The following is a 9,068-nucleotide window of genomic DNA, read 5'->3' on the forward strand; positions in this document are numbered from 1 at the left end:
AGAGAGGGGAGGGGAGGGGAGGGGAGGGGGGATAGTAGAGAATAGGACAGACAGCAGAATACATCAGACACTAGAAAGGCAATTTGTCAATCAATGGAAGGGTAACTGATGTGATTCAGCAATCTGTATACGGGGTATAATTGGGAGTTCATAACCCACTTGAATCAAATTGTGAAATATGATGTATTAAGAACTATGTAATGTTTTGAACGACCAACAATAAAAAAAAGAAAAAAAAAAGAAAGTCAATAAGAAAGCTCATGGAACCTTCTCAAAAGTGACATATTAATATTTGAAATTCATCACATTTTATAATCATGAAGTTTAAAGTGTAAACTCCCAATTTTCTTGAAGAGAAAATACCTGTATCTGAATAAATTTTAGGCAATATAACCAGAATAATACCAAGTGTTATTTACTATGTGGAGGGCTGAATACTTCACAAGGAGAAGAATGCCAAGGGACCTAAAAGTTGATATCAAGAAGAGGCCGAGACACAGAGGAATTAACACCAATAGCTATTCCAAGAGCTAGTTCTCAATACCTTCATGAAGATCTATCCTACATCCTCTTTAGGCTTTTTAGACATGTTTCTTAGTAGAAACTCAGGTGAAATTCTCCAGATGCACATTTATTAGGTCTAGAGAAAGACATGTTGAGCAGAACAGGTTTCCTGTGAAATCTTGCAGGATATGAAGCCATTGAGGGTTATATAATAATGAAAGATTATGTTGAAACAGGAGGCACCAGATAGCAGTGAACACGAGAAAACATGTTTTTAAGAAAGTGAATATGCACATATTTCCTGTGTTGTCCTATAGTTGAGGGCTAATTTCTCACATCCTGGTCTCTGGATACTCTCCATCTACAGCCTATCTTAATTCAGTCTCAGTTCATGACCTCCCTCTGCTTCTCAGATTGGCCTGTGCAGACACCTACAAATTGCAGTTCATGGTCACTGTCAACAGTGGGTTTATCTGCGTTGGCTCTTTCTTTTTGCTTCTCATCTCCTGTATCTTCATCCTGTTCACTGTCTGGAAACATTCCTCAGGTGGTTCCTCCAAGGCCCTCTCTACTCTCTCAGCTCCCATTTCTGTAGTCATTTTGTTCTTTGGTCCGACTCTGTTTGTTTACACACGGCCACACTCTAATTCACAGACACAGGGACATAGTTGTAATTACCCACTGTACATATTTTTTAGCAACACAAGTGATTTGTTATTATTTTTAAAAATCAACAAAAGGGAATATTAATTCTGGAAGATTTTTAAGTCAATTTAACACTATTATGCATTTAAAGAAAAAATTTTCCCACAAACATTCCCTTACAAAGCCAGTGGTTTCATATTTACACACTATTATTTTAGCAACTTTAAATGTTAATCTGTGATTCAATGATGATACTTCAGAAACATAAAAAATATAGCTCCTTTTAATGGACATGATTTCATTTTTTGATGGAAGCCAGTTTATCCTAATGTATAACTTTAAATCTGTAAAAACATCAGCTTTATAAAACCTTTTAGAAGACTGTCAAACAAAAAAGAGGGCTTCTCATCACTTAGGTCTGAATCTTGATCTACTCCTTCCCTTTACAACTGGATACAGTTAATGCAATAAAAAATATCCCAAGAAAGACCCAAATACTGAAATAGTATGCAGCACTGAAAATCCAGAACTTGTGAAGGAATAGGTATGTCTGGATAACAGTACACTGATCTTCAGGGGCATCTGCATCACCTCTCTTTGGTACAGAGGGTCGTTAGAAGTTGCATTGCTCTCTGTTAAGTACTTTGGCTTCCCTACACAACATACTGGGGAACAAGATTATAAATCAAGTATCTAGTATGAAGGACAATAAGTAGAAGTATAATACTAAGAAATACGAGTGCTTGAGGACCACTGTTATTTCTTCTGACTTTATATAATGTAATTTTAAAAGGCCATCTGGAGAATTTCTAATTCCTGCCATTAAAGTAAAAATAAAGTGCATGATAATAATCGTTATAAGAATATCATCAAGAGAGAATATGAGTAAAGGCAAAAACATAGTCAATGGATTACTTGGGTTAGCTGCAAAAATTATAAAACCAGAATCTATTCCAATTGAATGAAGAGCTTTATTTAAATTTGAAAGGAAGAGAAAAGTTACAAACAGCAATGCAACCAAGATGAAAAATATTTCAGATGATCTTCAGGGAACACAGAGCACCACAAAATTTTGTTCACCCAGCTGTTTTCAATGAATTCTTCTCCTACCTGTTCATAAACTTTCTTCAAAAGTTTGAATCCAACTTTACTTTTTGAGTTAATGTCCTGAATATTTTGCTCCACTTCTTTATCGTCTTCTGAAGGTTCATGAGCACCACACTTCCAGCACCTGTTATCAGATTTAAGGTAGTGCTGACATGCCATAGGCTGTGTGAATCATAGCTGCCAACATTCCAATTCGGATCAGAGAACTAATGGGAAAAGACAGTGCAGCTAACCTACAACTGCTTACCTTAGTCATATATGCACATAGGGTAATAATGTCTGGTTCAGTCTACTATCCATCCTACCCTCATCTCCTCCCCCTCCCTTCACTCCCCTCTGCCTAATCCAAAGTCTCCTGATACTTAGTGATGATGAATATTTTTTTCATACATCTGTTGTCCATTTGTATGTTTTTCTTTTGAGAACTATCTAAGTTCTTTGCCCATTTTTGCATTGGATTATTTGTTTACTTCGCTAGGCGAGCGCTCTCCTGCTGAGTCACAACCCCAGTCCCTGTATGTTACTTTTGAATTCTGCAGCCTTAATAAGAGTGTTTCTTTATATTTTTAGGTATTAGCCTCTTTTCAGATGCAAATATTTGCAAAAAATTTCTTTAGGCACTGGGTTGGATCTTCATCCTCTTGTTTCTTTTGTTGTGTAAAACTTTTTAGTTTGGTAAAATTTTGGTTTTGTTTTCATTGCTGGTGCTTTTGGGTTCATATTCAGGAAAGCATCGTCCAAAAAAATGTTGTGGTGCTTACCCTATGTTATCATCTAGAAGCTTTATAGTTCCAGGGCTTGCATTTAAGTCTTTAATCCATTTTGAGTTTATTTCCATATCTAGTATGAGTTAAGGATCAAATTTTATTCTTATGCATCTGCATTTCCAGCTATTCCAACACCATTTGAGGGTGAGACTACCTTTTCTCTATATATTCTTGCTATCATTGTCCAGAATCAAAAGTGTTAAATCAAGTCTGAGATTTCTGTTTGTTTTTTCTTTCATTCGTTGACTTTTATGTTTTCATAACAGTATGGAGCTATTTTGATTTGTATATTTTTTGTAATAAGTTTGATGTCATTCTTCTTTTGTTCTCTTTGCTTGAGATTCCTTTGGTTCATCGGGCTCTTTTGTTGAAGAATGACATTGAAAATTTCATATGTATCTCACTGAAACTGTATATTTGGTAACATGGGCATTCTAAGACTATTGATTCTTCTTAATCATGATCATGGAATATATTACTATTTATTTATGTTGTCTATAATTTCTTTAATCACCTATTTTGTAGTTTTCAGTATATAGATCTTTCACTACTTTTATTAAATTTACTCCTATTTAATTTTTTTTATGTTATTGTGAAAGACAATAATTTCTTAAATTATTTTTCAGATAGTTCATTGTTAGTGTAAAGAAATGCTAATTTTTTGTATGTTGTTTTTTTCTAATTTTAATTTTATTTTTCTTGAGTTGTAGTTGGACACAATACCTTTGTTTTTATTTATTTTTATGTGGTGCTGAGGATTGAACCCAGGGCCTCACACGTGCTAGGTGAGCACTCTACTGCTGAGCCACAACCCCAGCCCCTGTATGTTGCTTTTGAATTCTGCAGCCTGAATGAATTTGTTTAGGAGTTCTAACATTTTTTTTGTTGGAGATTTAGAAGTTTTCTACACTTAAGATCATCCTATCAGCAAGCTGACACTGTCTTACTTCATGCTTTATGATTGGAAGTCCTTTATCTATTTCTCTTATTTAATTGCTGTAGTACTATGTTGAATAGAAATGGGGAGAATGGGTGCCCTTGTCTTACCCTTGTCTTGTTCCTGATTTAGAGGACAAACTTTCAGCTTTTCACCAATGGTTATAATGAAAGCCATGGGCTTGTCATATGTGGCCTTTATCATCTTATAGTACATTAATTCTATGCCTAATTTGTTGAGAGGATGTTGAATTTTGTCAAATGCTTTTTCTGCATTTATTGAAATAAGCATATGTTTTTTTGTCTTTAACTCTGCTAATGTGATGAATAACATTTATTCATTTATCAGTTTGCATATATTGAACTTTATATCCCAGGGATAATAGACTGCAACACAAAAATAAATAGGTCATTTTCTTTTTTCTTTTTGTCCTGGGGAATGAACCCAGGGCCACTTAACCACTGAGCCACATCTCCAGCCCTTTTTGTGTGTGTTATATTTAGGTTTCACTGAGTTTCCTAGGGCCTTGGTAAGTTGCTGAGGCTGGCTTTGAACTCATAATCCTCCCTCAGCCTCCCGAGCTGCTGGGATTATTGGTGTGTGCCCCTGCACCTGGCTCAATAATAGGGAATTTTCCCATTTTCAATAATGGCATGTCATCCAGACAGAAAATCAGTTAGGAAAACACTAGATTTCAAACTGGACCTATCAGACCTGTACAGAACACTTCTTCCAACATCAACAGAATGCACATATTTTTTTTTTCATAAGAGCACAGAGGACATTTTCCAGGGTGGATCACAAGTTGTGACACAAACAAGTCTAAACCAATATAACAAGCTTGAAATCACATCTGATAACTTTTCCAACCATAATAATATACAACTAGAGATCAACAATTGAAGAAATCATGAAAAATTTACAAATATGCTCCTGGACAACTATTATATAAAAAAAGAAATTAGAAGTAAAATGTTAAAAAAATTGGTGTAAATGAAAATGAATAAACAAGGTATCAAAATATATGGGATGCAACAAAAGAAGCTTCAGTTTTTTATCTACAAAAATGCTCACTTCGGAGGCTGAGGATATAGCTCAGTTAGTAGAGTGATATCTTGCATGCATGAGGCCATGGGTTCAATTCCCAGCATCACACACACACACACACACACACACACAATGTTCACTTAGACATAATAACAGATACAATACATTTCAAGGCTAAAAGCATTACTGCTGATAGTCTCCAAACCACGTGGTAGTGATACAAACTGTATAAGCACCTAGGTACCCCTTTATTTTTTGCTCCCTTGCATGTGCTCAAGTTCTTTCTTTTTGTTTGAAAAGCTCATACAATTCAATTCTTTTTTTTTAATGTTGGTTGTTCAAAACATTACATAGTTCTTGATATATCATATTTCACATTTTGATTCAAGTGGGTTATGAACTCCCATTTTACCCCGTATACAGCTTGCAGAATCACATCAGTTACACTTCATTGCTTTACATATTGATAAACTCATGTCTGTTGTATTCTGCTGCCTTTCCTATCCTCTACTATCCCCCCTCCCCTCCCCTCCCCTCCCCTCTTCTCTCTCTACCCCCACTACTGTAATTCATTCCTCCCCCTTGTACTGTTTTTCCCTTTCCCCTCACTTCCTCTTGTATGTAATTTTGTATAACCCTGAGGGTCTCCTTCCATTTCCATGAATAGACACTTCTCAGAGGAGGACATACAATCAATCAATAAGTACATGAAAAAATGCTCACCATCTCTAGCAGTCAGAGAAATGCAAATCAAAACCACCCTAAGATACCATCTCACTCCAGTAAGATTGGCAGCCATTATGAAGTCGAACAACAATAAGTGCTGGCGAGGTTGTGGGGAAAAGGGCACTCTTGTTCATTGCTGGTGGGACTGCAAATTGGTGCAGCCAATTTGGAAAGCGGTATGGAGATTTCTTGGAAAGCTGGGAATGGAACCACCATTTGACCCAGCCATTCCCCTTCTCGGTCTATTCCCTAAAGACCTAAAAAGAGCATGCTACAGGGACACTGCTACATCGATGTTCATAGCAGCTCAATTCACAATAGCAAGACTGTGGAATCAACCTAGATGCCCTTCAATAGACGAATGGATAAAAAAATGTGGCATTTATACACAATGTAGTATTACTCTGCATTAAAAAATGACAAAATCATAGAATTTTGTGGGAAATGGATGGCATTAGAGCAGATTATGCTAAGCGAAGCTAGCCAAGCCCTAAAAAACAAATGCCAAATGTCTCCTTTGATATAAGGAGAGTAACTAAGAACAGACTAGGGAAGAAGAGCACGAGAAGAAGACCAACATTAAACAAGGATGAGAGGTGGGAGGGAAAGGGAGAGAGAAGGGAAATTGCATACAATTCAATTTTTTTTCTCACTTTCAAGATTCACCTTAGACCATCATTGCCTTTGGAAGACTTCCAAGAACCTATTCCTCTGTGGTCTTCAATAAGTTTTATCTCTTTATTTAGTTTTCCACTTACTAGATTTTTTTACCCTCTTTACATGTCTAACCTCCATTAGGTAGAGTTTCCGGAGCCCAGAGACTCCTTACTCATCTTTGTATCTTTAGCACCCAGCACAGTTTCTGGTTCCCTGTAGCCACTCAGTAAATATTTGTCAAATTAATCTCTATTTGGGGGGCACTGACTTGATACACAGTATACGTAGGCTTATTCTTTTTTATATAGATGGTTGAGAAAAACCTGTTTTAATTACATAATTATATAATTATTCTGGAGTCTAAATGAACTCCATAAATCTTTAGGCATTTTATCTGCAGTCATGTCTCTGTCTAGCTCACTGGGTCTCTGTCTCTCTATGAATATGTAAGTACACAAAAATGCACAGGGGGCAAGTATGAACAAAACTGGTTACATGTGCAGGCTCCGGATCAGATTTTCTGCTGTCAAATGCTGGTTCACCAATTTTAGGGTTAGGGCAAATATTAAGTGGAAAATATACTGCTTTTCACAGTCAATGAATATTAAACACCATATTTGCTTTTATTTTAAACCACAGGCTTAAATAATTATCCAGTCATCTCCCCTTGTTTGGGTATGTCTGAATATTAGATATTTGTTACCTTTTAATTTATATTTACACTCAATGTTTTTTCACTCATTATATTCTCATGAACCATTTTAAGTTTTTCTGAATCCAACATTTTCCTTTAAAACTGTAACTACAGAAAGTTAATATTTGGATGGCTCTGCTCAGACTAAAACTAACATTTCTAAGATATATATTGTTGTAATCATTGATATTCATGCTCTACATCACTGCCAATTAATATTTTTGTGGACAAACTGATCATGAATAGTTCTTCCATCTAGAATTTTGTGACTTTGATTTATTTATCCCATTGCGTTTTTCTTATTTGCCATGAAATAGTTGATAAGTAGGTATACAAAGCAACAGATTGTTTTGGTAGCAGCTTCAACTTAAGTGTTTGAATTGAGGCTGTGGTTTCTATTCTTAATGTAGAGCTAGTTTCAAAAGCATAAAATTGTTCAGTCAATTTTTTCTTCCTGTTTTTTTTTCCAGTTATAATTTGCTTTCCTTATTATTTGGCTTCATGACAAAAAAATCTGAGGAGTAAGAAATGATAATTTGCAGAAATAGATGTCATCCCCAAGTGAACCATTAGCTACCTTTCTCCTTAGTTACCTTGGGAAAACCAGCAAAACTCTAGAAGACAATTGCCACAACAGAGTGATTTCTATCTGGCAGTATCAGGTTTCTGAAGTTCCTCTTGGTCACTACCCAAGCTCAATTAGTGCTCTTAATTAACTACCTTTATTATAGCAGCATCTTGTGCAATTCTTTACACAGGAGAATATTATGCAACAGAGTAAAACTTTCCAAGTTCTGACTCACTGAATATGCAGTTGCCTATGGCCTGAGTCAGAGAACAAATTTTCTCCTTTTTATTGTGTTTCAGTGTTAACAATGTGAGAGCACTGATGGGATCTGATTCTGGCAGTGAGAGTGAATGCTGGCCTGTAGACAAATGGTGGTTAGAGGTTTTGTGCCACTTTTTTTTTTAACCAGGTTTCTATTTTTATTTATTTATTTATTATTTTAAAGTTGCAAAATAAAACATAGTACAGAGACAGCATAATAAATGAATATTTTTAATAAAGTAAGCACCCCTGTAATCATTACTCAAATCAAGACAGAATTTACTAGCCATCCCCAAAATCCTCAATGTGACTCTTTCCAGTTCCAATCTTACTGCTCTTCCCCTTAAAAGTAACTATGATCCTGACTATACAATTAAAATATCTTTTCAATTTTTCAGCTTATTCTTCTTAGTGTGCATTCTAAAACACTCTTATTTAGTCTGTTCATTTTTTCCATCTGATTCATTTTAAAAATATCTTCCTATATATAGGATTCTTTCCATTTTTCTTTCCCTTAATTTTTTTGTTGAAAACATTTATCCAAAAGGCACTTGGCTCCAGAGGTTTGACTATACACGTTTGTTTCTGTTTATAGGGGGTTTTGTGTTCATGCATCAGGAAGCATATTTATGACTTTCCTCTGTTATTAGCACTCTTAATGTTCAATATGAATATATGTATATAAATGTATATACCTATGTATAGTATATATGTAGTATGTTATATAGGTAACACATATATTATATAAATACTATGAAAGAGAGTTTGATTTGAACACCAATGCTAATTCAACCCAGTGAGCATCTTGCCTTCTATTCCATATCTGTATCTCTCTCCTTTCATAGTGATAACCCGGGTTCCTTACATACATATATTTATTTATTGGATTAATTATATGATTCACATGCATTTGTTTCAGAATTGCTATGTTAGTACCACTGTAAAAGAAAAAAAAACATAATACGAAGACAATTTTTTTGTAGTTATTTTATTTTTTAATGAAATTGTGTTAACCTGAATGCCCAGATAAACTCATGTATTAGAAGTATGGCTCCGAATATAGCAAGATCAGAGCTGGGGCTTTTAGGAAGGGATGAATTTGTTCATTTAATTTGTAGCCTCAACAGTGTGTTAATTGATTTTGATGGATTAATG

The 9,068-nt window shown here is 35.1% G+C and overlaps 1 pseudogene; it reads right to left on the bottom strand.

Annotated features, from left to right (window-relative positions):
- Nucleotides 1-1,487: 1,487 nt before the first annotated feature.
- Nucleotides 1,488-2,512, bottom strand: LOC113176999 (lysosomal cobalamin transport escort protein LMBD1 pseudogene; annotated as a pseudogene).
- Nucleotides 2,513-9,068: the final 6,556 nt, after the last annotated feature.

Source organism: Urocitellus parryii, chromosome 11 (assembly GCF_045843805.1).
Source record: "Urocitellus parryii isolate mUroPar1 chromosome 11, mUroPar1.hap1, whole genome shotgun sequence".
Taxonomy (NCBI): Eukaryota; Metazoa; Chordata; class Mammalia; order Rodentia; family Sciuridae; genus Urocitellus; species Urocitellus parryii.